The sequence below is a fragment of the Palaemon carinicauda genome, chromosome 45 (genome assembly GCF_036898095.1).
Source record: "Palaemon carinicauda isolate YSFRI2023 chromosome 45, ASM3689809v2, whole genome shotgun sequence".
NCBI lineage: Eukaryota > Metazoa > Arthropoda > Malacostraca > Decapoda > Palaemonidae > Palaemon > Palaemon carinicauda.
The window spans coordinates 1706695-1733095 of record NC_090769.1 but is presented as its reverse complement, the minus strand read 5'-3'; the positions used below and the strand labels follow the sequence as shown (position 1 = coordinate 1733095).

The 26401-nt window shown below is 42.8% G+C and overlaps 1 long non-coding RNA gene across 2 annotated transcripts in view; it reads left to right on the top strand.

The window, feature by feature from the left end:
- The window catches only part of LOC137634693 (uncharacterized), a 28940-nt gene extending 2779 nt beyond the window's left edge, over window positions 1-26161 (top strand). The window contains exons 2-5 of one of the 2 annotated variants that reach the window (XR_011042563.1): window positions 5200-5300; window positions 5798-5938; window positions 10047-10234; window positions 24333-26161. This is a non-coding gene — a long non-coding RNA (uncharacterized lncRNA). The remainder of the gene's footprint in view (window positions 1-5199; window positions 5301-5797; window positions 5939-10046; window positions 10235-24332) is intronic. The other variant, XR_011042562.1, reaches the window with a different exon arrangement.
- Window positions 26162-26401: the final 240 nt, after the last annotated feature.

Below are 26401 nucleotides of genomic sequence, written 5' to 3'. Positions count from 1 at the left end.
AAACTCACTGGCTTTAAATCCAGGCAACTGTAAAGTATTTTAAAAGATTTTAGTGTCCTTCATGTATATAATTATACCTAATAATATATACACCTATATAACTTTGATTTTATTCTTATTTACTTCTACAATATTACCAGTGCAATGACAATTCTGGTACTTTATCCTTATCAAGAATAGTGCAGTACAGTACTTATAAAACCAATGTTTAAAGGATATGGTTGATATGAAAGCAGCAATCACATATTATACATGGGTGCTACTATAGTTTTGAATAATTTTCCAAGATGAACTTTGTCTTATTCTTGTTTTTTTTTCACAAAATCTGGTTAATAGTACTGACCTTCCTTCAGATGTATTTGTTAAGAATATATTAGCATGTTTAATTTTGATCTCAAAAAATGAAATTGAATATGTCAGTTATTCTAAGGAATAATCCTAAATAGTTACTTCTATGTATCAAATTAATTATCAAGAATCAGATTATGACTTGAAGGTGAAGAACATTTTGAGTAAAGGTATTTGACTTTTCTTTCAGATATGTTTATTTACCAGCCCATTCGAAATTCATAAGCCGAAGCTAGTAAACAAGAATTTTTAAATATTTAACTTAGCCGGTGAATATATAGCTGCAACTCTGTTGCTCGACAGACAAAAAACTGTACAAAAAAAACTCGCCAGCGATCGCTATACAGGTTACGGGTGTGCCCATCAGCGCCAGCTGTCGGCCAGATACCAAGCTCCATGTAAACAAAGACTCAATTTTCTCTCTGTCGACGTGTCGACAAGACGTACTTTACTCGCTGTTGAAACCTGGAGTTTTTCCCATCATCTTTGGTGAAGTACTTTATTCTGGTTTGAGCTTTCGCAGTGCAGGTGTTTTTTCTTCATCTTAAATCTTTAACTCGTTTAGGATAGATTTAATTTTTGGTGACAAAGAGAGCATGGACTTTCTTTGACTCTTAAATGGCCGACCCTTCCCTTAGACGGAAGTGTGTTTAGGCTTTTAGTAATTATCTTATCACGTTATAAATTAATTATAGATTTTCCTCTATATATTTTATATCTCTCCGCCTTTATTAGGCCTCTTCGATTAACTTTCCATTTATAATAAACATAAAAAATAAATTTTAATGTTTTGTTTATATGCGACCTTTCCTGAGAGTAGGCGGTCCTATCTTGGAAACCGAAGTTAAACAACGTTGAGCCCTTTGCAATCGTAAATAGCTTTTAAAGAGCTAATGATTTAAAACCTTTTAAATGAATATTTTTATTAAATATTTTATGAAAGAATTTCTTTGAATAGTCTTCGTACTATTTTCAAAGATGAACTAACGTTTAGTTTATTTATACTACGCAGTTTGCGCTCTATCGTTACGATAGAGAGAGAGAGTATCACGGTTTCACTTTGCAGAAAGAGTAAATCGATTCTGACGTTTTGTTCATTCTTCTTTCAAAGCTTAAATGTTTTAAATTCTATTTTAAAGGAACTTTTTAATTGAAAAACCTTTCAGTTTTTTCCTTTGGTCAAATAACATGTTTTTTTTTGACGAAATGTAATTGGGCTCTTCTCTTAGGTGCGAAATCAAGAGAGAAAGAGAGAGAGAGATAGAGACGAAGGGAGAGAGAGGAGAGAAAACGTTCCGTTCAAGCGGGTAACGTTGTTCTCGAGTTGCTCTCGTCCCTAGTCTCTGTACGGGGAGAAAGGATAAAACGTTTTTAGTTTTTTTTTATTCTCGTCCCCAGGCTATGTGCGGTTAGAGATTGAAAACGTAGTTTTGAATGAACTAGTGTTTAGTCTCTTCCCCAGCCACTGAATTTTTTATCTTAAAATATGTTTTCTTTTTTTTGCTGGTATTAATGAGCTTGCAGGTATGGTGTTGACTGCACAACCCAGACTGTCTAGACAGTCTCGGGTGGACGCTGTGCTTCCTCGCGCACCCATGGTTGTTGACAGTTCACAGACTGTGCAGCAGTTCCATGACGTTGCGTCCGGCTCCGTCACGCATGCACCAGTGCGACCGGACTCAGCGAGCCAGACGTTGCCCACTCCGTTGCCGTTTCCTCATCAGTTTTCGGATGAGGAACTATCTGATGAGGACGTTGCTGAACAACAAGACGATCAGCCCCCAGAATAGATCAAGCCCTGCTATCCATCCAGGAGATGCTGAAGAAGGAACGCTGCTCAGTCAGGCTGTGGATGAGTCTGGTGGGGACGCTGTCATCCCTGGAACAGTTTGTATCACTAGGAAGACTACACCTCCGTCCTCTTCAATACCATCTGGCTTTTCACTGGAAAAAGGACAAGACGCTAGAAGCGGTCTCGATCCCGATTTCCGGAAAGATAAAGTCTTGTCTGACTTGGTGGAAGGACAATATCAACCTAAGAGAGGGTCTTCCCCTGGCTGTTCAGACTCCCCACCACGTTCTCTTCTCGGACGCATCGGACTTGGGCTGGGGCGCGACACTGGACGGTCGGGAATGCTCAGGTCTGTGGAACTCGAGTCAGAGGAGCATGCATATCAACTGCAAGGAGCTGTTGGCAGTTCATCTGGCCTTGAAAAGCTTCGAGTATCTCCTTCGAGGCAAAGTGGCGGAAGTAAACTCGGACAACACCACGTCCTTGGCGTACATCTCCAAACAAGGAGGTACCCACTCACTGACGTTGTACGAGATCGCAAGGGACCTGCTCATCTGGTCAAAAGGTCAAGACATCTCCCTAGTAACGAGGTTCATCCAAGGCAACTTGAATGTCATAGCAGATTGTCTCAGTCGGAAAGGGCAAGTAATTCCAACAGAATGGACCCTCCACAAGGATGTGTGCAAGAGACTTTGGGCCACTTGGGGCCAACCAACCATAGATCTCTTTGCAACCTCGCTGACCAAGAGGCTTCCAATCTATTGCTCCCCAGTCCCGGACCCAGCAGCAATACATATAGATGCCTTCCTCCTAGATTGGTCACATCTGGATCTCTACGCATTCCCACCATTCAAGATTGTCAACAAGGTACTGCAGAAGTTTGCCTCTCACGAAGGGACAAGGTTGACGTTAGTTGCTCCCCTCTGGCCCGCGAGAGAATGGTTCACCGAGGTACTTCGATGGCTATTAGACGTTCCCAGAAGTCTTCCTCTAAGGGTGGACCTTCTACGTCAGCCTCACGTAAAGAAGGTACACCAAAGCCTCCTCGCTCTTCGTCTGACTGCCTTCAGACTATCGAAAGACTCTCGAGAGCTAGAGGCTTTTCGAAGGAGGCAGCCAGTGCGATTGCTAGAGCAAGGAGAGCGTCCACCATTAGAGTCTACCAGTCGAAGTGGGAATTCTTCCGAGACTGGTGCAAGTCAGTTTCTGTATCCTCGACCAGTACCTCTGTAGCTCAAATAGCTGATTTTCTCTTATACCTGAGAAAAGGACGATCCCTTTCAGCTCCCACTATCAAGGGCTACAGAAGCATGTTGGCATCAGTCTTCCGGCATAGAGGCTTAGATCTTTCCAACAGTAAAGATCTTCAAGACCTCCTCAAGTCTTTTGAGACCACCAAGGAGCGTCGTTGGGCTACCCCTGGATGGAATTTAGACGTGGTACTAAGATTCCTCATGTCAGACAGGTTTGAGCCGTTACAATCAGCCTCCCTGAAAGATCTCACTCTAAAGACTCTTTTCCTGGTATGCTTAGCCTCGGCCAAAAGAGTCAGTGAGATTCATGCCTTCAGCAAGAACATCGGATTTTCGTCAGAAAAAGCCACCTGTTCGCTGCAACTTGGTTTTCTAGCCAAAAATGAGCTGCCTTCTCGGCCTTGGCCTAAATCTTTCGATATTCCCAGCTTATCGGATATCGTAGGCAATGAACTAGAAAGAGTCTTATGCCCTGTTAGAGCTCTTAAGTTCTATTTAAAGCGTACCAAACCTTTACGAGGCCAATCTGAAGCTTTATGGTGTTCAGTTAAGAAACCATCTTTGCCTATGTCAAAGAATGCTTTATCATACTTTATCAGATTGTTAATACGAGAAGCTCATTCACATCTGAGTGAGGAAGACCAAGCTTTGCTTAAGGTGAAGACGCACGAAGTTAGAGCTGTAGCAACTTCCGTGGCCTTTAAGCAAAATAGATCTCTGCGAAGTATAATGGACGCAACCTATTGGAGAAGCAAGTCAGTGTTCGCGTCTTTTTATCTAAAGGATGTCCAGTCTCTTTACGAGAACTGCTACACACTGGGACCGTTCGTAGCAGCGAGTGCAGTAGTGGGTGAGGGCTCAACCACTACAATTCCCTAATTCCATATCCTTTTAATCTGTCTCTTGAAATGTTTTTAATGTTGTTTTTATGGGTTGTCCGGAAGGCTAAGAAGCCTTTCGCATCCTGGTTGATTTGGCGGGTGGTCAAAGTCATTTCTTGAGAGCGCCCAGATTAGGGGTTTGATGAGGTCCTGTTGTATGGGTTGCAGCCCTTGATACTTCAGCTCCTAGGGGTCTATCAGCATCCTAAGAGGATCGCGAGGCTCCGTAAGGAAGACGTACTTATAAGGCAGAGTAATCGTACAAGTCGACTTCCTTACCAGGTACCTATTTATTTTGTTTTTGTTATTTTGATAACTTCTAAAATGAAATAAAAACTCTTAGCTCATAAAATGTAAACATATTTTACTGGTCTCTACCCACCATCCTGGGTGTGAATCAGCTATATATTCACCGGCTAAGTTAAATATTTGAAAATGATATTTTAATTATAAAATAAATTTTTGAATATACAGTACTTACCCGGTGAATATATAAATTAAATGACCCTCCCTTCCTCCCCAATAGAGACGCAGTGGGACGAGGAGAAAATTGAGTCTTTGTTTACATGGAGCTTGGTATCTGGCCGACAGCTGGCGCTGATGGGCACACCCGTAACCTGTATAGCGATCGCTGGCGAGTTTTTTTTGTACAGTTTTTTGTCTGTCGAGCAACGGAGTTGCAGCTATATATTCACCGGGTAAGTATATTCAAAAATTTATTTTATAATTAAAATATCATTTCTAGTGGGTAACCCCATTCCCCAAATAATATAGGAAAGAGATGGATGCTGAAGGAATGATAATGATGCAATATTGAATTATTTATATCCAAATCAAAGCTGAGACCATGGATGGAGGCTGTAATATTTTCTGACTTCAGTTTAAAGATAAGTTAACATTAACTTTTCATCTACTTTTATTTCAGAAGTTTACACCTCAGTTAGGTTATCTATGGAAGGTAACTTATATACGGTGTTGAGTATCTACTAAATAAGAAAGTTTAATATCGCAGAAATTCTCTTGAAAGTAAGATTGTTAACCAAATTATGTTTTGGTGAGATAATCATAGATTTTGTCATTACTATATTGTACATTGTTAGTTTTATGTCTGTATATTATTGGATCATTCTAGATACAAAATTTTCTCTAAAGGGGAATTCTTGAAAAGTCTTTATCAGTGAAATAGTAGCTAATGTAAGATTAGATAGTATACTTAATTGAGTCATAAATTTTAAACGCTCGGCCTTAGGGCTAAAGAATACCATATACTGTACTGTATCTTAGTATGATTCTTGTTGAAAAATCTGTAATTGTAATATAGCCCTGAAATTCATAAATTTTGGCAAAAAAAAAAAAAAAGTAATATAGATTATTTGCAAGTCTAGTATTTCACCTCCCATATGTCCAAAAGTTATTCATTAATTAATTTGACCTGGGACCCCTTGCTTGATGTTTGAGGTGAGTCCAGCTGCTTGATTACTATAACAGGGTTTATTTAATTGATATCAATATTTTCCTTCCAGCACTGAAGTATAACTATTCTTGCCAATAGACTTAAACTTCCAGGATCAATGGAAGATAACACAAACCAATCCATTCACCAAATTATTTTTAGAAGTTACTTCTTACATAAACGTTATCACTTTACCCAACACCAAATGCTAGTAAGTAATAATATATATATAACAGGTTTAATGAAAAATGGTTTAGTCCCCAGTTAGGGTTTAAAATATACTCTTGTTCCTAAATGAATACAAACCCTCCTTTATTATATAGGAGTATGATACAGTGTCAGTGAAGCTTGAACACAGTTAAATTTTAATGAGGTGTCAACAATCAACTAGCTGTTACCAGTCAGCAGCTGGGAAGCAACGGGCCCCTGCTGGCTCACTGACAAACCACTTTGGTTTCAGCCTTTGGTGTGAGCAGACGTTCTCACCTCACTGAATATTTTGGCTAAAATGAAAACTTCAACCCCTTTCTCTTTTTTCAAGTTGCATGTTTGTGTATATCTCGGTAAGGTATACCAGACATGCGGTGTGCTCAGGAGTTTTGGGCCTTAGTTGGGGCACTCTTATGTCCAATAAGAAGATTGATCCTATTTTTTTTTTTGCCTTACATGCACAAGACACTCCAGCATCCAGGCTTCTCCCTGCAGTGAATGTCGGGAGTGGCCGTCCTTCCAGCGGGAGTTGTAAGGCTGGAGGAGAAAGAAGTCCAAAAGGGAAAGTTAAAGAAGTCCTGACTTCTCTCCCTGTTGCCTGGTACTCTCCCATTTGAGTCTTCCCAGTCAGCCTCCTCTGGAAGGCAGTCGGGTAAGAGCAGTGGCCCTTAAACGTTGGGACAACCTTCTAAGTAGGAAACTCTTTCTGTTTCCCTGGTGAAAGGTGGTGGGTGCATGTTATTGGCTTCCTCTTGAGGGGAGTCTGGCGTACAAGTTGCTTTGTATGTTCTTTGGCTTTCCTTGGCTTGAAGGGATCCCCTTTGAATGATAGGCTAGTGGAGGTGTTGGCTCGAGGGGCTCAGCAAGAGAGCATCGCTGCGCCTGTTAAGGATGCCACTGGCTCTTCCCCTTTAAGAGCTTAGAGGAGGGATTTTTTCATCTTTTGTGTTCTGCCCTCAGGACCTTCTACCTCCACTGCAAGTGTTTGCCCATCCAAGGACCTGCTGATTGTTACCCCCACAAGTGTATCCCCAGCATGTGCATGTTGAACAGCTTGTCTCTAGCATGCTGACCCTTTGGGGCTTTTTGGCGGATACAATCACAAGCACGAGTCATTGTCCTCATCTGGTGGTCTATCAGACCAGGTAGCTCAAAGCGTCGGCATATTCCTTTGTCTGAGCTCTAGCTCTTCGGAGTTCCCTGGAGATTGCAAGCAAGTTCTTGAGAAAATGCAGTATGTGGACCATCGCGATACTCTACTGAAGATACAAGAGACTCACACTTTCTTGAGCATGCTCAGTTACCTGTGCTACCTGTAGCACACCCTAAATAGATTAAGCAAATGGACAATGCTTGCACACCTGTTTCCCATTTTGCTTCCACTTTCTTGTTGGCGACTGCATCAGCATACCCTTACGCTTTAAAATGCACGGACAGTGATTGCACTCCTGTAGTACAAGCTTTTCGTCTCTTGTGCTCCTATAACCAAAGTGAACGCCTTTCAAAAACCCGCTGGGCATGCTCTCTTTCTCTCTCTCTCGAGAGAGGAGCAGTTCTTTCAACAAGTAGTGAGAGCTGCTTCAATAAACATGGCTCCAGGTTTTCCTGAGAGACTGAAGACCAGCTCTGCGGTGCCACCAGAAAAATTGTGCTTTACTTACAAGCACCTTGTGCTTCCTCTCCCTCGAATCATAGGAGTGTGGCTATAAGCAGGGATCCTGTAACTGGAGTACCTTTGCAGGTTTCCATGTACAATCCAATATCACAAGCTGAGACAGATAAGCCTAAATCAAGAGATATTAATCTCTCAAGGGAGGAGTTGGGCATTATCCCAATAAGACTCGATTAAAGAAGGCGTAGACCAAGGAGACAGGTGACCACACCCCCAAGGGATACGTTCCACCCACGAATGCACAGGGGCTTAAGATCGCCAGATCGCCAAGGGTGATCTTGTTTGTTGACCAATTCAGGTCATCTCCTGTACAATTGGATAATATTCCGCCTTTGGATATCTTATGAAGGGAGCAAGAATCAGTGAAGCCTCAAGTCAAAGCACAGCAGGAGGCAATAAGACCCAAGGAAGCACCTAGCGTCCCTGTTTCCTTTACTGGGAAACAGGTCCTATTCAGAGAAAGCAAGGCTACTGGTACTGTCCCAAAGAACCAGGCCGCAAGACTCATGGACAATCTGAGAGTCCCGAGGCATGTCTAGTTTTGCACAAAAGGCTTTCTGTCTCAGGACCTTGGGAAAGATCTGTCCAGGCCTCATTCCCCTGTCAACGATGATAATGATTACAATCTGTTCAACTCTTCTTCATGCCATCCGGGTGCGGCATTGGAGAAGGAAGATATTCCTTTTCTGATCACTTGGATACTTCTGTCAAAGCATCCCCCAGTGAGGTCAACGTTGTATACACGGATCATTAAGGGATGGAGCCCCTTGAGCAGAGATCAGGACCATGGTAGAGAAGGGTTATCTCCAGTAAGCCTGTGACAAGTTGGGAGGCTTCTATAGTTGTCTCTTTCTTGTCAAAAAGGTGTCTTGAATGAATTTGTTCTGCAGATTCCATTCAAGATTCAGACTGCACCCATGATCAAACAGGCAATAAAGTTGCAAGACTTCATAATCACAATAGACCTCAAGGATGTGTACTTCCAGATCCCAACAATCTCGTCTCGAGGAAGTACCTTCGATTTGTAGGGGCAGATTAGGTATACCAGTTCAAGGTGTTGTGTTTCGGGCTATCAACAGCTCCGTAAGTCCTCACCAGGATTTTCACCCTGATATTAGTCTGAGCCCATTCTAATGGGATCTATCTATTATGTTATCTGGAAGACTGGCTAATTTTGGTGGACTCGAAGGAAACCCTTTGTCAATGAGACAGGTTTCTTGAGTTTTTTCATGATTTGGGGATCATGATGAACCGAGAGAAGTCAATTTTTGAAGACAAACAGAATCTGGTATACCTGGGAATGGAGATAAACACAGTCCTGATCCTGATTGGCTACTGTTGAGTCCTGTGAGAGCATCAAGACGCTATTTCAAATGCATAAGTAGAGCTCATCCCTACTCAAAATATCTTTTTGTTAGCACTGGGAGGAATAAAAAGAAAGTAACCAAGAATGCTATCTCTGCATGGATCAGAGAAGTTTGACCGAATGGTGAATCCTTCTCTTTCCTCCCACAGCTTGCAATTTTAGGGGTGTAAGCACGTCCATGGAATTTGAGAAGAACCTTTCAGTGACGCAGTGTTTGTGTTTGCTGAAAAAAAATCATACAAAGATTATATGATTTAGGTACCATTCCTCAGGCTTTAGTAATTCAGCTATTAGTTGTATACAGTATATGAAATAAGACAAATCTATGTGGGTTGTAGACTAGTTTCTTTAACAATTTTGATAGAAGTGAACAACGGTTCTGGATAAGGCATACATCTATTCATGGTCTCTTCTTACAATTTGAAACGGGTATAAATGAGACCTACCTTGAAGAAAATCTTGAAGCTGATTAGAAATTTTGAATTGAATCATTTTATGTACCGAAAGGTTACATAAAAAAAATCAGTTTAATGTTGAAATTTAGAATTTGTATAACTTAGATCTTGTGTAAATTGAACGCTCAACTAATTCTTGTTAGTCAATTTGAAAAGAAATAATATAAGATATGATAATTAACTAATTGATATTAATAAGTCAATTAGTTCCATATTGAGAAGTATTGACTTTTCTAATATTCTAAATGTTACTCCTTTAACTACTTGAAGCATTTCCTATAATTTACAGACAATTTTGTGCATACCAATTATTAATACTGTACCCTAATTTCAGTTTTTTAAAGGTACTGTAGTTTCCATCTAATAATACTATTTTTAGCAGACTCTGGAATCAAATATATTTTGTTTAGATAAAATATAATAATTTTCAATATCTATGTGTTGGTTTCTAAAGATTTTCCTGAAAGAACTGAAAAACATCATAATTTTTTGCCATAATTTCATCTAATAACAGTTTTTATAGATCATCTTTTATTATATGTTTCAGTTTGCCAATCAAAACATTTTATTTGTCCTAAATTGTATGAGGAGTAATTCATAAAATAATTTTTTTCAGGGAATAGTTGGTCGCTTGTTTGAGACTTAACAAGTGACTGAAGGCAGATGTAATGGTGATGTCCATTAATCACCAAAAAAAAAAAAAAAAAAAAAAAAATCTTCTGTTCTACTGTACTAGTGGAATTCAAGATCAATGACTTCAAGAGAAAAAAAATCATGTCATGGTTTTAGGTGTTGAGAGAAATAGTATGTTTCAAAATTCTTGTGTAAATGTATTTAAAGTGAGGCTCTAAGTACCCTAATAGTGCCTAATTAATATGTTAAAATTAACTGTTAGAATTCAACTGAAAAGCTAATATTTTTTCTAGAAATCCTAAAGTTTGTTGGTGTATGTGCCATATAGTTTGCATTTTACAGTATACTAATCAAGTCTCAACTATTGTAAACACTACTGTCAGTTTTTTATTTGAAAATTTCAACAAAGAACAAAGCGTAAAATTACCGTAAGTTATACTTTCTTTGCAACTTGAAATATCGCGGAATCACCACTTCAACAATTTTGATCACCATCTCAATCTTTTGCTATCTTGTGCCTTACTAAATTTACTAGAGGCTCTCACTTATGTATTGTCATCAATTGAAAATTTAATTATATTATTTATTTCACATTTATCAAGACTATAGAGAAAGGTCATATAATTTTCAGTTGTGTGCCACTTAATTCAAATTTGATTTGACCACAATGCTTGTATGGTTGCCATAATTTCTATATAGCATTTGAAGTGATGCAAACACTTAATCATAGTACTGTTATAAATCATAAAAAAGGTATTAGCTAAAATTTTTTGTACTAATATTAAATGGTTAATTTATCACAAACAAACATCTGAAATCTCTATTGAGGGATATTGCTGAAGGCTGATATTTTATCATTGATTAATTGTTGATGGTTTGATGTGTTAGAAATGCTAGCATTTTTAAGGAGTTAATTCTTTTTGAAAATTCTTTTTTCAATATTAATCTTACCCGTTGATCATGTAGCTGCAGCTCTGCTGCCCGGAATACGCCAGCGATCGCTATACAGGTGGGGGTGTACATCAACAGCGCCATCTGTCGAGTAGGTACTCAAGTACTTCTTGTCAACACAGAACCAATTTTCTCTCTGTCGTGCCACCGGCAAGACCTACTTGATATGCTGTTGTTTTCTGGAGTTGATTTTCACGTTATTTGGTGAAGTATTCTCTCTAGTTATTAGCTTTCGCTGTGCAGAAGTTATCCTCAATACTTTCTCACTTTCATTGATTAGATTTTGGATTATTTGTTGACGACTTGGATAGATTTTGGATTTCCCCCCTTTGACTAATTCAAGATGTCTGACCCTACTCAAGTCCCCAAGTACAGGAAGTGTAGCGCTAGGGACTGTTCTAGGCGTCTTCCGAAGGCCTCTATCGATCCGCACACCGTTTGTTCCAATTGTAGGGGTAAAGCCTGTCAATTGGAAGATCAATGTGAGGAATGCGCTGGGCTTTCGGAATTCGATTTTCAAGAATTCCTTAAGTATGCACGTAGGCTAGAGAAGGATAGGATCAGGAGGAGTTCGTCTCGCTCTATTGATTTTTCCTCTCCCCATGCCCCACAACCTAATCCTTCCCCTGTAGTGGTTACACCCGACCCTCCTTCTAGCTCTCATCAACCTTCGATGGCGGATATGATGCGTGCCATTCAGGCTCTTGGTGAGAGAGTTGAGTCATTAGCGAATGACCGCAATCAACTCATGGCTGACGTCAGGGAGTTGAAAGGTAAAAGTGCAGTGGGAAGTGAAGTGAGTGTCAGTGCAGTGAAAAGTGTCAGTGTTACGCATGAGGGTGCGTCTGTTCGTGCCTGTCGTCCTCCCAGTCCGGGACCTCTTGCAAGCTCCCAAGCCCAGGGGAGAAGCAATGTCGTACGACCAAAGGGTTCGACAGGCCTTGATCAGCGGATAGACGTTCCCTCCGTGGTTGAGGACGTATCTTGCCGAGATCGTCCCACCCACAAACAGACGAGTGAGCCCATTCATTCCTCGTCTGCGGAAGAGGTTTCTCGACAGAAACGCTGGACCAAGGTCTCACGACCTCTCAAGCGCAAGGTCCCTTCCGAGCGAGTCCAACGGCCCAGGTGTAGCCACTGGGTCAGTTCGGACTCGCCGCAGTCCTCCGAAGACTGCACACCTCCCAAGAGAGGTAGAGTGGTTCCGCAGCAGGCAATCACTCCGTCTGTTGCCGCACCAGCCGCTGTAGACCCTAAGTGGTCTTTGCTGCAGTCTATGCAGACTCAGCTAGCTTCCTTCATGCAGGAGTATCGTGCTGAGAAGGTTGACGCTGCACCCGTTAGCCTACAACCTGCCACGGTTGTGCGCCCAGCTGACACTGCGGCTGCCTGCTCCCACACTCCGGCTGTGAGAGCTCCACCACCTATGCGCAGTCAACCCTGCCAGACGCATGTTGACGTTAGCCGACGTGCGGCACCCTCCGTTGATGTGCGTGAGCTACCGCATCAGCAGGAAGGTGGAGTCAAGCTGCCGTGTTTTGACGCGGTGCGTCAGTCTCCGCAACCCACGGTGGTCCCCACCACGCACCACCACTCCGCTTTGGTTGTTGCCAGCTCTCAGACTGACCAACAGCGGCATGACGTTGGATCCAGTGCAGCTACGCATGCACCCGTGCTGCCGGATTCAGCCGTTCAGCTTTTATCTCCTCCTTTGCCGCTTCCTCCTCAGCATTCGGATGAAGGAATCTCTGATGACGACGAAGCTGCGCATTTGGACGACCAACACTCCGACATAGATGAACCCAAGACTACGCCTCCCTCCTTAGACTTTAGGAAAGTCCTTGCCCTGTTTAAGGAGTTGTATCCGGACCAGTTTGTGTCTGCAGCTCCACGCTCACCTCCCTCTGAGTTCGCTTTAGGCATGCAGTCAGCAGCTCCTGCCTTTACGAAGCTCGTACTCGCTCGCTCGTCCAAGAGAGCTCTAAGGGTACTGGGAGAGTGGTTGCAGGCCAAGAAGCAACTTGGGAAGACATCCTTCATGTTTCCCCCGACCAAGCTTGCTTCCAGATCTAGCGTCTGGTATGCCACGGGAGAGGTTCTCGGTTTGGGAGTTCCTGCCTCTGCCCAGGGCGACTTCTCAAGTCTGGTAGACTCTCCCCGCAGACTGGCTATGAGACGCTCCAAGATTTGCTGGACTTCTTCGGACATGGACCATCTTTTGAAGGGAGTTTTCCGTGCGTTCGAGATCTTTAACTTCCTGGACTTGTGTTTGGGAGCGTTGAGCAGGAAGACCTCCCCTTCGGATAAGGATTCTGCCATGCTCATCATGTCCTGCATGGACAAAGCCATACGGGATGGGTCTGGCGAGCTTGCGGCTTCTTTCGTGTCTGGAGTTCTCAAGAAGCGGGATCACCTTTGCTCCTTCTTGTCGGCGGGAGTCGCCCCATGTCAGAGTCAGAACTGATGTTTGCTCCGCTATCGAAGTGTCTCTTTCCTGAAGAGTTGATCAAGGGGATTGCCGCCTCGTTGATCCAGAAAGACACTCATGACCTGGTGGCGTCATCCGCACGTAAAGTCACAGCTTTACCTTCCGTGCCTAGACCTAGGATGGACACACCAGCGTCTAGGTTCATTCCGCCCTTTCGTGGCAGAACCTCCAGCAGAGGAGGTACTCGTGCCGATAGTCAACGTGGCAACAAGAAGAAGGGTTCCAAGTCCTCAAGAGGCAGAGTCTGACTGCCACCTTCTTCAGACAGCAGTGGGAGCCAGGCTCAAGAACTACTGGCAGGCCTGGGAGAACAGGGGTGCAGACGCACAGTCTGTGAAGTTACTCAGAGAGGGGTACAGGATTCCATTCTTGCGCAAGCCCCCTCTAGCAACAACTCCCATCGACCTCTCTCCCAGGTACAGAGAGGAGGACAAGAGGCTAGCTTTACAGCAAGAGGTGTCTCTCTTGCTACAAAAGGGAGCGGTAGTCATAGTCCGGGACCATCCATCCCCTGGCTTCTACAACCGTCTCTTCTTAGTGGCGAAGAAGACAGGAGGGTGGAGACCGGTGCTAGACGTCAGTGCTCTAAATGTCTTTGTCACCAAGCAGACGTTCACCATGGAGACGACGAAGTCGGTTCTAGCATCGGTCAGGAAGGAAGACTGGATGGTCTCGTTAGACCTAAAGGACGCGTACTTTCACGTCCCCATCCACCCAGATTCCCAACCTTTTCTAAGGTTCGTTTTTGGGAAGGTGGTATACCAGTTCCAAGCCCTGTGCTTTAGCCTAAGCACGGCACCTCTAGTGTTTACCAAACTGATGAGGAATATTGCCAAATTCCTGCATTTAGCAGACATCAGAGCCTCCCTCTATTTGGACGACTGGCTTTTAAGAGCTGCGTCAAGTCGTCGCTGTCTGGAGAATCTAAAATGGACTCTGGATCTGACCAAGGAATTGGGTCTCCTGGTCAATATGGAAAAGTCCCAACTCGTCCCATCCCAAACTATAGTATATCTAGGTATGGAGATTCAGAGTCAAGCTTTTCGGGCTTTTCCGTCGGCCCCCAGAATCAGTCAAGCCCAAGAATGCATCCAGAGCATGCTGAAGAAGAACCGATGTTCAGTCAGACAGTGGATGAGTCTGATAGGGACGCTTTCATCTCTGGACCAGTTCATCGCGTTAGGGAGACTCCACCTCCGACCCCTTCAGTATCACCTAGCTGCTCACTGGAGAAAGGACATGACACTAGAAGCGGTCTCAGTTCCTATCTCCGAGAAGATGAAGTCTGCACTGACTTGGTGGAAGAACAACATTCTTCTCAGGGAAGGTCTGCCACTGGCTGTTCAGACCCCCGACCACCTTCTCTTCTCGGACGCATCGGACACGGGCTGGGGTGCGACACTGGACGGTCGGGAATGCTCGGGCACGTGGAATTCGGATCAAAGAGCACTGCACATCAACTGCAAGGAGCTACTGGCAGTTCATCTGGCCTTGAGAAGCTTCAAGTCCCTCCTTCTAGGCAAGGTGGTGGAGGTGAACTCCGACAACACCACAGCCTTGGCGTACATCTCCAAGCAAGGAGGGACTCATTCGATGACGTTGTTCGAGATCGCAAGGGACCTCCTCACCTGGTCAAGAGATCGAAACATATCTCTAGTAACGAGGTTCATTCAAGGCGACATGAATGTCATGGCAGACCGCCTCAGCCGGAAGGGTCAGATCATCCCTACAGAATGGACCCTTCACAAGAATGTTTGCAACAGACTATGGGCCTTGTGGGGTCAGCCCACCATAGATCTGTTCGCTACCTCGATGACCAAGAGGCTCCCAAATTATTGCTCACCGATTCCGGACCCAGCAGCAGTTCACATAGATGCCTTTCTTCTGGATTGGTCCCATCTAGACCTTTATGCGTTCCCCCCGTTCAAGATTGTCAACAAGGTACTGCAGAAGTTCGCCTCTCACGAAGGGACAAGGTTGACGTTGGTTGCTCCCCTCTGGCCCGCGAGAGAATGGTTCACCGAGGTACTGCAATGGCTAGTAGACGTTCCCAGGACTCTTCCTCTAAGAGTGGACCTTCTGCGTCAGCCGCATGTAAAGAAGGTACACCCAAGCCTCCACGCTCTTCGTCTGACTGCCTTCAGACTATCGAAAGACTCTCAAGAGCTAGAGGCTTTTCGAAGGAGGCAGCCAGAGCGATTGCCAGAGCAAGGAGGACATCCACTCTCAAGGTCTACCAGTCAAAATGGGAAGTCTTCCGAAGCTGGTGCAAGGCGAATTCAGTATCCTCAACCAGTACCTCTGTAACTCAGATAGCTGACTTCCTTTTACACCTAAGGAAGGTAAGATCCCTTTCAGCTCCTACGATCAAAGGTTACAGAAGCATGTTGGCAGCAGTCTTCCGCCACAGAGGCTTAGATCTTTCCAACAACAAAGATCTACAGGACCTCCTTAAGTCTTTTGAGACCTCGAAGGAGCGTCGGTTGGCCACACCAGGTTGGAACTTAGACGTGGTTTTAAGGTTCCTGATGTCAGCAAGGTTTGAACCGCTTCAATCAGCCTCTTTTAAAGATCTCACTTTGAAGACTCTTTTCCTCGTCTGCTTAGCAACAGCTAAAAGAGTCAGTGAGATACACGCCTTCAGCAGGAACATAGGATTTACATCTGAAACGGCTACATGTTCCTTACAGCTTGGTTTTTTAGCCAAAAACGAACTCCCTTCTCGTCCTTGGCCCAAATCGTTCGAGATTCCAAGTCTGTCCAGTTTGGTTGGAAACGAACAAGAGAGAGTCCTATGCCCAGTAAGAGCTCTTAAGTACTATTTAAGACGTACGAAGCATTTACGAGGACAATCAGAAGCTTTATGGTGCTCTATTAAGAAACCTTCTTTACCGATGTCGAAGAACGCAGTGTCTTATTACATCAGACTTTTGATTAGAGAAGCTCATTCTCTTCTGAATGAGGAAGACCATGCTTTGCTGAAGGTAAGGACACATGAAGTTAGAGCTGTCGCAACTTCAGTGGCCTTCAAACAAAACAGATCTCTGCAGAGTGTAATGGATGCAACCTATTGGAGAAGCAAGTCAGTGTTCGCATCATTTTACCTTAAAGATGTCCAGTCTCTTTACGAGAACTGCTACACCCTGGGACCATTCGTAGCAGCGAGTGCAGTAGTAGGTGAGGGCTCAACCACTACATTCCCATAATCCCATAACCTTTTAATCTTTCTCTTGAAATGTTTTTATTGTTGTTTTTGGGTTGTACGGAAGGCTAAGAAGCCTTTCGCATCCTGGTTGATTTGGCGGGTGGTCAATTTCTTTTCTTGAGAAGCGCCTAGATTAGAGGTTGTGATGAGGTCCTTTAGTATGGGTTGCAGCCCTTCATACTTCAGCACCTAGGAGTTGCTCAGCATCCTAAGAGGATCGCGAGGCTCAGTAAGGAAGACGTACTTAAAAAGGCAGAGTAATTGTTCAAGTCGACTTCCTTACCAGGTACTTATTAATTTTATGTTTGTTATTTTGAATAACTGCTAAAATGAAATACGGAATACTTAGCTTCTAATGTTAACATGTATGCTGGTCTCCACCCACCCCCCTGGGTGTGAATCAACTACATGATCAACGGGTAAGATTAATATTGAAAAATGTTATTTTCATTAGTAAAATAAATTTTTTAATATACTTACCCGGTGATCATGAATTAAAGGACCCACCCTTCCTCCCCAATAGAGACCCAGTGGACCGAGGAGAAAATTGGTTCTGTGTTGACAAGAAGTACTCGAGTACCTACTCGACAGATGGCGCTGTTGATGTACACCCCCACCTGTATAGCGATCGCTGGCGTATTCCGCCCGTAGGTTTTTTTCTGTCGGGCAGCAGAGCTGCAGCTACATGATCACCGGGTAAGTATATTCAAAAATTTATTTTACTAATGAAAATAACATTTTTCAATATTTAACTTAGCCGGTGATTATATAGCTGCAACTCTGTTGCCCGACAGACAACTCTACGGTAAAAACTCGCCAGCGATCGCTACACAGGTTGCGGGTGTGCCCAACAGCGCCATCTGTCGTCCAGATACCCAGTACTCAATGTAAACAAAGACTCAATTTTCTCTCTGTCGAGCTATCGACAAGACGTACTTACTCGCTGTTGCTAAACTGGAGTTTTTTCACAACTAATTGGTGAAGTACTTTATTCTAGTTTTGAGCTTTCGCTATGCAGGTGTTTTATCTTCATCTTAAATCTTGAACTCGTTTTGGATAGATTTAATTATGGTGACAAAGAGAGTATCGACTTTCTTTCACTTTTAAATGGCCGACCCTTTCCTTAGACGGAAGTGTGTTTAGGCTTTTAGTAATTATATCACGTTATAGATTTTCCTCTATATATTTTATATCTCTCCGCCTTTATTAGGCCTCTTCGATAAACTTTCCATTTATTATAAACATATAAAAATAATTTTAATGTTTTGTTTATATAGACCTTTCCTGAGAGTAGGCGGTCCTAACTTGGAAACCGAAGTTAATCAACGTTGAGCCCTTTATATCGTAATTAGCTTTTAAAGAGCTAAGGATTTAAAACTTTTTAAATGTAATATTTTATGAAAGATTTTCTTTGATAGTCTTCGTACTGTTTTCAAAGATGAACTAACGTTTAGTTTATTTATGCTACGCAGTTGTTGACGTTCAGGACGTTCAACATGCGCTCTATCGTTACGATAGAGAGAGAGTGTATCACGGTTTCACTTTGCAGTAAGAGTAAATCGATTCTGACGTTTTGTTCATTCTTTCTTAGCTTAAATGTTTTAAATTCTATTTTAAAGGAACTTTTTAATTGAAAAACCTTTCAGTTTTTTCCTTTAGTCAAATAACATGTTTTTTTGACGAAATATAATTGGGCTCTTCTCTTAGGTGCGAAATCAAGAGAGAAAGAGAGAGAGAGATAGAGACGGAGGGAGAGAGAGGAGAGAAAACGTTCCGTTCAAGCGGGTAACGTTGTTCTCGAGTTACTCTCGTCCCTAGTCGCTGTACGGGGAGGAAGGATAAAACGTTTTAGTTTTTTATTCTCGTCCCCAGGCTATGTGCGGTGAGAGATTGAAAACGTAGTTATATGAACTAGTGTTTAGTCTCTTTCCCAGCCACTGATTTTTTTATCTCAAAATATGTTTTCTGTTTTTTGCTGGTATTAATGAGCTTGCATTATACGACTGATTTCGCAATTACTACCGTTTAATGAAGGGTAGAATTGCGTGTTTCAGGTAGAAATCAGTAAAAGTTTCGATTTCAGTGAAATAAGTGCAAAAAAGAAAATCGAAGTGATAAAGTGATATGCGCAAAGTGTTACAGTGTTGCGTCCGAGGGTTCGTCTGTTCGTGCCTGTCGTTCACCTAGTCCGGGACCTCTTACATGCTCCCAAGCCCAGGGGAGAAGTAATGTCAAACGACTTATGGGTTCGAGAGGCCTTGACCAACGAACAGACGTTTTCCCTCTATGGTATCGGGTGTATCTTACCAAGATCTCCCCTACCATAAGACGAGAGAGACGTTGTTTCTCCTCGTCATCCGAAGGCTTTTCGCTTAAGTAACCTGTCACAAGGTTTCGAAGCCCTTAAGCGAAAGTCAGTCCTTTCAGGACAGGTCCAGCATCCTGGTTACAACCATTAGGACAGCTCTGACCCTATGCAGTCATCGGATAACTGCTCGCCGCCTAACAAAAGCGTAACACAGACTCCAAGAGTCTTTTTTTGTAGGCAAAGTGTTGCGGTCACAGACGTTACCCTCGTCTCTTACCACAACCATTTCCGTTGATCCTTAATTGGTTTTATGGCAAGACATGCAGTATATGCTTGCCTCCCTTATGGAAGACTATTCTGCCGATTAGTCCGTTGAGTCTAGCCGTTTATCTCATCGATATCCTGGCTTTCAGCCAACCTAACGTTCCTTTGTGCTTACTGTTGACGTTGGCGTAGCTTAGTCACGTCAGTCAGGTTGTTTAGAACCACACTCGATGCGGTCTCGTGTGGTTTTTCAGCCGCATTTGGACGTTAGGCCACTTGCTGATGCTCCTGTTGACGTTCAAGACGTTCACTAACAATCGGAGTTGACTTGTTTTGACGCTGTGCGTCAACCTCCGCATTCTAGAGTTGTTTTGACTGCTCAGTCTAGGCAGTCAAAGCAGTCTCGAGTGGACGCTGTGCGTCCTCACGCACCTGTTGTGGTTGACAGTTCAGTTGTTGACAGTTCACAGACTGTCAAGCAGTTACATGACGTTGCGTTCTGGTCCGCTACTAATGCACCAGTGAGTGTGGACTCTGCTTGTAAAGCATTGCCACCACGGTAGGTCTCTCCCTTGCTTGAGACTCAGCTTTTTCCGGACAAGGTTCCTGTAGATGAGGAAGTTGCTGTTCTCCCTCCTACTTATATTCCCTTGAGGACTCTGTCAGATGGAGAGGAGCCTAAAGCTGCTTAGCCTCCTATGGACTTTAATTAAATCATGATGATTTTTTTAAGGATCTTTGTCCGGATCTTTTTGTAACTGCTGCTCCTCGTTCGCCTAAACGTCAGAGCTTACACTAGGCCTAGCTACTTCGAAGCCGTTATTTTTAAGCTAGTGCTCTCTCGCTCTCCTAGAGAGCTTTACGTTGGCTAGGCGACTGGTTTTTCACCAGGAGGAGTTTGGGGGATACAGCCTTTGCTTTCCCTTCTTTTAAACTGGTTTATAGAGCGAGAGTCTGATATGACACGAGAGAAGTTCTCGGCTTGGGAGTTCATGCTTCTGCCCAGATAGACTTCTCAATTCTCGTAGACTCTCCCTGGCGCCTGGCCAGAAGACGCTCCAAGTTGTTTACAGGTCAACTTCACAGCTGTTTTCGAGCCTTTGAAGTTTTGCTGTACAATTATGTTACGCATAACAAGGCTTTCAGGGATGGTAAACGGTACCGCCTCAGTCGCTAACCCCGTCTGTTGCCACACCTGCTCCCGTAGACCCTAAATGGGCTTTGCTGCAAGACATGCAGTCCAAGCTTGCGTCCTTGATAGAGGACTTTAATGCGGAGAAGGTTGCTACCGAACCTTCTGGCCAACAACCTTCCAACCGGTCGGTTGTGCGCCCTGTTGACGCTGAGGTAACCTACTCGCGTCTGCCAGTTGAGGTGGTTCCTCCACCGATGCGACCCAGTGTGGGTTGCCAGCCGCACGTTGACGTTAAGCGACGCTCGGAGGTGGTTGTTGACGTTCAGGACGTTCAACAACCAGCAGAGGTGACTTGTTTTGACGCAGTGCGTCAACCTCAGCAACCCGGTAGGGTGTTGACTGCACAACCCTGACGGTCTAGACAGTCTCGGGTTGACGCTGTGCTTCCTCGCGCACCCATGGTTGTTGACAGTTCACAGACTGTGCAGCAGTTCCATGATATTGCGTCCGGCTCCGTCACGCATCCACCAGTGCGACCGGACTCAGCGAGCCAGACGTTGCCCACTCCGTTGCCGTTTCCTCATCAGTTTTCGGATGACGAACCCTCTGATGAGGACGTTGCTGAACAACAAGACGATCAGCCCCCAGAATAGATCAAGCCCTGCTATCCATCCAGAAGATGCTGAAGAAGGAACGCTGCTCAGTCAGGCTGTGGATGAGTCTGGTAGGGACGCTGTCATCCGTGGAACAATTTGTGTCACTTGGAAGACTACACCTCCGTCCTCTTCAATACCATCTAGCTTTTCACTGGAAAAAGGACAAGACGCTAGAAGCGGTCTCGATCCCGGTTTCCGAAAAGATAAAGTCTTGTCTGACTTGGTGGAAGGACAATATCAACCTAAGAGAGGGTCTTCCCCTGGCTGTTCAGACTCCCAACCACGTTCTCTTCTCGGACGCATCGGACGTGGGCTGGGGCGCGACACTAGACGGTCGGGAATGCTCAGGACTGTGGAATCGAGTCAGAGGAGCATGCATATCAACTGCAAGGAGCTGTTGGCAGTACATCTGGCCTTGAAAAGCTTTAAGTCTCTCCTTCGAGGCAAAGTGGTGGAAGTTAACTCGGACATCACCACGGCCTTGGCGTACATCTCCAAACAAGGAGGTACCCACTCACTGACGTTGTACGAGATCACAAGGGACCTGCTCATCTGGTCAAAAGGTCAAGACATCTCCCTAGTAACGAGGTTCATCCAAGGCGACTTGAACGTCATAGCAGATTGTCTCAGTCGGAAAGGGCAAGTAATTCCAACCGAATGGACCCTCCACAAGGATGTGTGCAAGAGACTTTGGGCCACTTGGGGTAAAACCATCCATAGATCTCTTTGCAACCTCGCTGACCAAGAGGCTTCCAATCTATTGCTCTCGAGTCCCGGACCCAGCAGCAATACATATAGATGCTTTCCTCCTAGATTGGTCACATCTGGATCTCTACGCATTCCCACCGTTCAAGATTGTCAACAAGGTACTGCAGAAGTTCGCCTCTCACGAAGGGACAAGGTTGACGTTAGTTGCTTCCCTCTGGCCCGCGAGAGAATGGTTCACCGAGATACTTCGATGGTTAGTAGACTTTCCCAGTAGTCTTCCTCTAAGGGTAGACCTTCTACGTCAGCCACACGTAAAGAAGGTACTCCAAAGCCTCCACGCTCTTCGTCTGACGGCCTTCAGACTATCGAAAGACTCTCGAGAGCTAGAGGCTTTTCGAAGGAAGCAGCCAGTGCGATTGCTAGAGCAAGGAGAGCTTCTTCCATTAGAGTCTACCAATCGAAGTGGGAAGTCTTCCGAGACTGGTGCAAGTCAGTTTCTGTATCCTCGACCAGTACCTCTGTAGCTCAAATAGCTGTTTTTCTCTTATACCTGAGAAAAGGACGATCCCTTTCAGCTCCCACTATCAAGGGCTACAGAAACATGTTGGCATCGGTCTTCCGGCATAGAGGCTTAGATCTTTCCAAACATAAAGATCTGCAAGACCTCCTTAAGTCTTTTGAGACCACCAAGGAGCGTCGTTTGGCTACCCCTGGATGGAATTTAGACGTGGTACTAAGATTCTTCATATCAGACAGGTTGGAGCCGTTACAATCAGCCTCCCTGAAAGATCTCACTCTTAAGACTCTTTTCCTGGTATGCTTAGCCTCGGCTAAAAGAGTCAGTGAGATTCATGCCTTCAGCAAGAACATAGGATTTTCGTCAGAAAAAGCCACTTGTTCGCTACAACTTGGTTTTCTAGCCAAAAATGAGCTGCCTTCTCGGCCTTGGCCTAAATCTTTCGATATCCCTAGCTTATCGGAGATCGTAGGCAATGAACTAGAAAGAGTCTTATGCCTTGTTAGAGCTCTTAAGTTCTATTTAAAGCGTACTAAACCTTTACGAGGCCAATCTGAAGCTTTATGGTGTTCAGTTAAGAAACCATCCTTGCCTTTGTCAAAGAATGCTTGGTCAGACTTTATCAGATTGTTAATACGAGAAGCTCATTCACATCTGAGTGAGGAAGACCGAACTTTGCTTAAGGTGAAGACGCACGAAGTTAGAGCTGTAACAACTTCCGTGGCCTTTAAGCAAAATATATCTCTGCAAAGTATAATGGACGCAACCTATTGGAGAAGCAAGTCAGTGTTCGCGTCATTTTACTTGAAAGATGTCCAGTCTCTTTACAAGAACTGCTACACACTGGGACCATTCGTAGCAGCGAGTGCAGTAGTGGGTGAGGGCTCAACCACTACAATTCCCTAATTCCATACCCTTTTAATCTTTCTCTTGAAGAGTTTTTATTGTTGTTTTTTGGGTTGTCCGGAAGGCTAAGAAGCCTTTCGCATCCTGGTTGATTTGGCGGGTGGTCAAAGTCATTTCTTGAGAGCGCCTAGATTAGAGGTTTTGATGAGGTCCTGTTGTATGGGTTGCAACCCTTGATACTTCAGATCCTAGGGGTCGATCAGCATCCTAAGAGGATCGCGAGGCTCCGTAAGGAAGACGTACTTAAAAGGCAGAGAAATTGTTCAAGTCTACTTCCTTACCAGGTACCTATTTATTTTGTTTTTGTTATTTTGATAACTTCTAAAATGAAATAAAAACTCTTAGCTCATAAAAGTGTAAACAAATATTGCTGGTCTCTACCCACCCCCCTGGGTGTGAATCAGCTATATAATCACCGGCTAAGTTAAATATTGAAAAATGTTATTTTGATAATAAAATAAATTTTTGAATATACTTACCCGGTGATTATAAATTAAAGGACCCTCCCTTCCTCCCCAATAGAGACGCAGTGGGATGAGGAGAAAATTGAGTCTTTGTTTACATTGAGTACTGGGTATCTGGACGACAGATGGCGCTGTTGGGCACACCCGCAACCTGTGTAGCGATCGCTGGCGAGTTTTTACCGTAGAGTTGTCTGTCGGGCAACAGAGTTGCAGCTATATAATCACCGGGTAAGTATATTCAAAAATTTATTTTATTATCAAAATAACATTTTTCAAAATTCAAAAATATCAAGCTTGAAAATTATTCCTAATCAAGTCCTGAAACATGATAATTTGTACTCTTAAAATTTATATATCTGTTCATGATAGGTTTAGTGTGTTGTGTTTTTATATGGAAAATATTGATCTCATTCGAAGATGTAATGATTATTTCACAGCTTAGTTTCCTTTAGATGTCAGTTTTTTTAAAGCTTTCTGTTTGTCTCCTATTTAAGGAATAGTTGAAATAATTTTGCTCCATTGGTTACTTGAGCTAAGTATTGAAATTGAATTTTAATTTAGATTATTTAAAGATATCTGGAGAATTGAAGGGTACGATAAAACCAATAGCAACCTATAACTACTGTAGTTCTTAATAATGGTAATCATTTCTCTTGTTGTTTTCCAGGGATATTCACCCCAAGGACATCAGTATGTCTGTGCTTTTCTTCTTTGGGACACTTCTTATGAACATTTTTAAGAAATTCATGTAAAGGGTTCTAATCTTCTAGCATCAATTCAAAATATTTTCCTTCACTACTTTGGCTCGCAAAGTTTTACAAGGTTTTTCTAAGTTTCAGGTTTATGTCTACCTTAAGGAAATTTTTAGCCATTTTAGCTGGGAGTTTTGAATGGGTCAGTTTGGTTTTAAGAGATTTAAAATTTTCCCTTGACTTGTATTTTGTGAGGGGGTGGTACAGCATGGTTTAAAGTTTCTCCTTTGAGTAAATTCTGAGATCTTTTGTCTTTGTTCTTGGGTCTGTTGAGATATTTTGGCCATTTCTTGCTCTATAGAGTTGTCTGTGAGCAATCATTGTTTACAGATGTTTTTTCAGAAACTTCTGTTTAAAGGGGTTTCTTTATTATTCAGGCTTTTGGGGCACTTTCTGTTTAAAAATGTTCCTCATATTTTATGAAGTTTTAGCTCGGCAAAGATTGGCTATTGGGTAATATCTTGGTTTGCCAAGCTTTGGTGATTATACTCCTTAGTTATGATTTGCTTAGAACTTTTTTTGTAGCACTCCTTGGTCTATGGAGTTATTTGAGAAACTCTAGCCATGGATTGGGGAGAAATTCGGGCTCTAGTTGTTTTTTTTTTTAGATTATTTTGGAAACTAATTAGTCTATACAGTAATATTGTAATCCTTTATCTATGAAGTTGTTTGATGTGTTTCTCAATTCAATTAGCTATTTAGGGTACTTATTTGATTTACCCGTTTTGAATATTCCCTCGTTTGCAGAATTATTTTGTAGCGTACATTGGTTTATTGTTGACACCACTTTGTTTGTGGAGTTATTTGAGCCTTATTCCTTTGTCCATTCACTTACTCATGACCCATTTTGGTCTTGAAAGTAATTCTGGACACTTTTGTCTTTAGAACCTTTCTAGGGGGTTGTCTTAGGTACTAATTGGATGGTGAAGTGATCTATAAGTTTATTTGGAACTCTATATTGCCTATGGAATTATTTAGAGCAATCGTTTGTGTCTGGAGTTATCTGCTATAGTCTAGGAGTTATTTTGTTCACTCATTGGACTGATTATTTTATGTCACTCATTGTTTCCTTATTTCTGTTTAGTTAATTCCATGCTTCATTTTTTTCAATCTTTTTTCTTTTTAAGAGTTACAGTTGTCTTGTCAATCTTTAGACTCCAGTTATGTGGCATTGCTAAGTGAATTATGATTTAATTGACAGCTGTTTATAATTTGTGAATTTAAGATTTATACATATTTCTGATAATTTTAATTTGATCTTTTGGGGGATATTTAAAAGAGAACTTCTTTATCAAAGGAATTCAAGGTATATTGCTCACATGTAGCACCTTCCTATGCTGTCAGGCAAACTGTCATAAAACTGGCGAGAGATTTACTTCTTCCCCTTTTGTTTCTTAAATAAGAAAATATTAAAAGCATATTTTGTAAACTTCTTGTATATTGCTAAGGGAAAACCATGTATAGCATTTTAACTTTTGCTTTCCTTTTATGAAAAATTATGTATATATTTCCCTTTTACAATTCTCTTTTCTAAGGATGAAAATTATCTAGAATCCTTCTTTTGATTGATGTTAAAGATAAAGAATAGTTTGGTATCTTGTATTTCTTATTTCTTAATGTGTGATTAATTTTTAAATATATGTAAAATTTTGTCCCACCCATCCTCCCTTGGACCTTTTGCATTACTTACCAACAGCGTCTCTCTCTCTCTCTCTCTCTCTCTCTCTCTCTCTCTCTCTCTCTCTCTCTCCTCTCTCTCTCTCTCTCTCTCTCTCTCTCTCTCTCTGTGGTTTACATGAATATACCTTGAGGAATAATATGATAAATAGAGATTTTATACACATTTTCTAATAACGTTGAATTATGAAGTTCTCTTTTATTTCAACCTGATGCTCTCCTGCAATTTCAGATCTCCCACTCCCCATCCTTGATCCTTCCTTTATCCCAAATTTGGAAATGTTATAACAAATCAAAAAAGACTCGC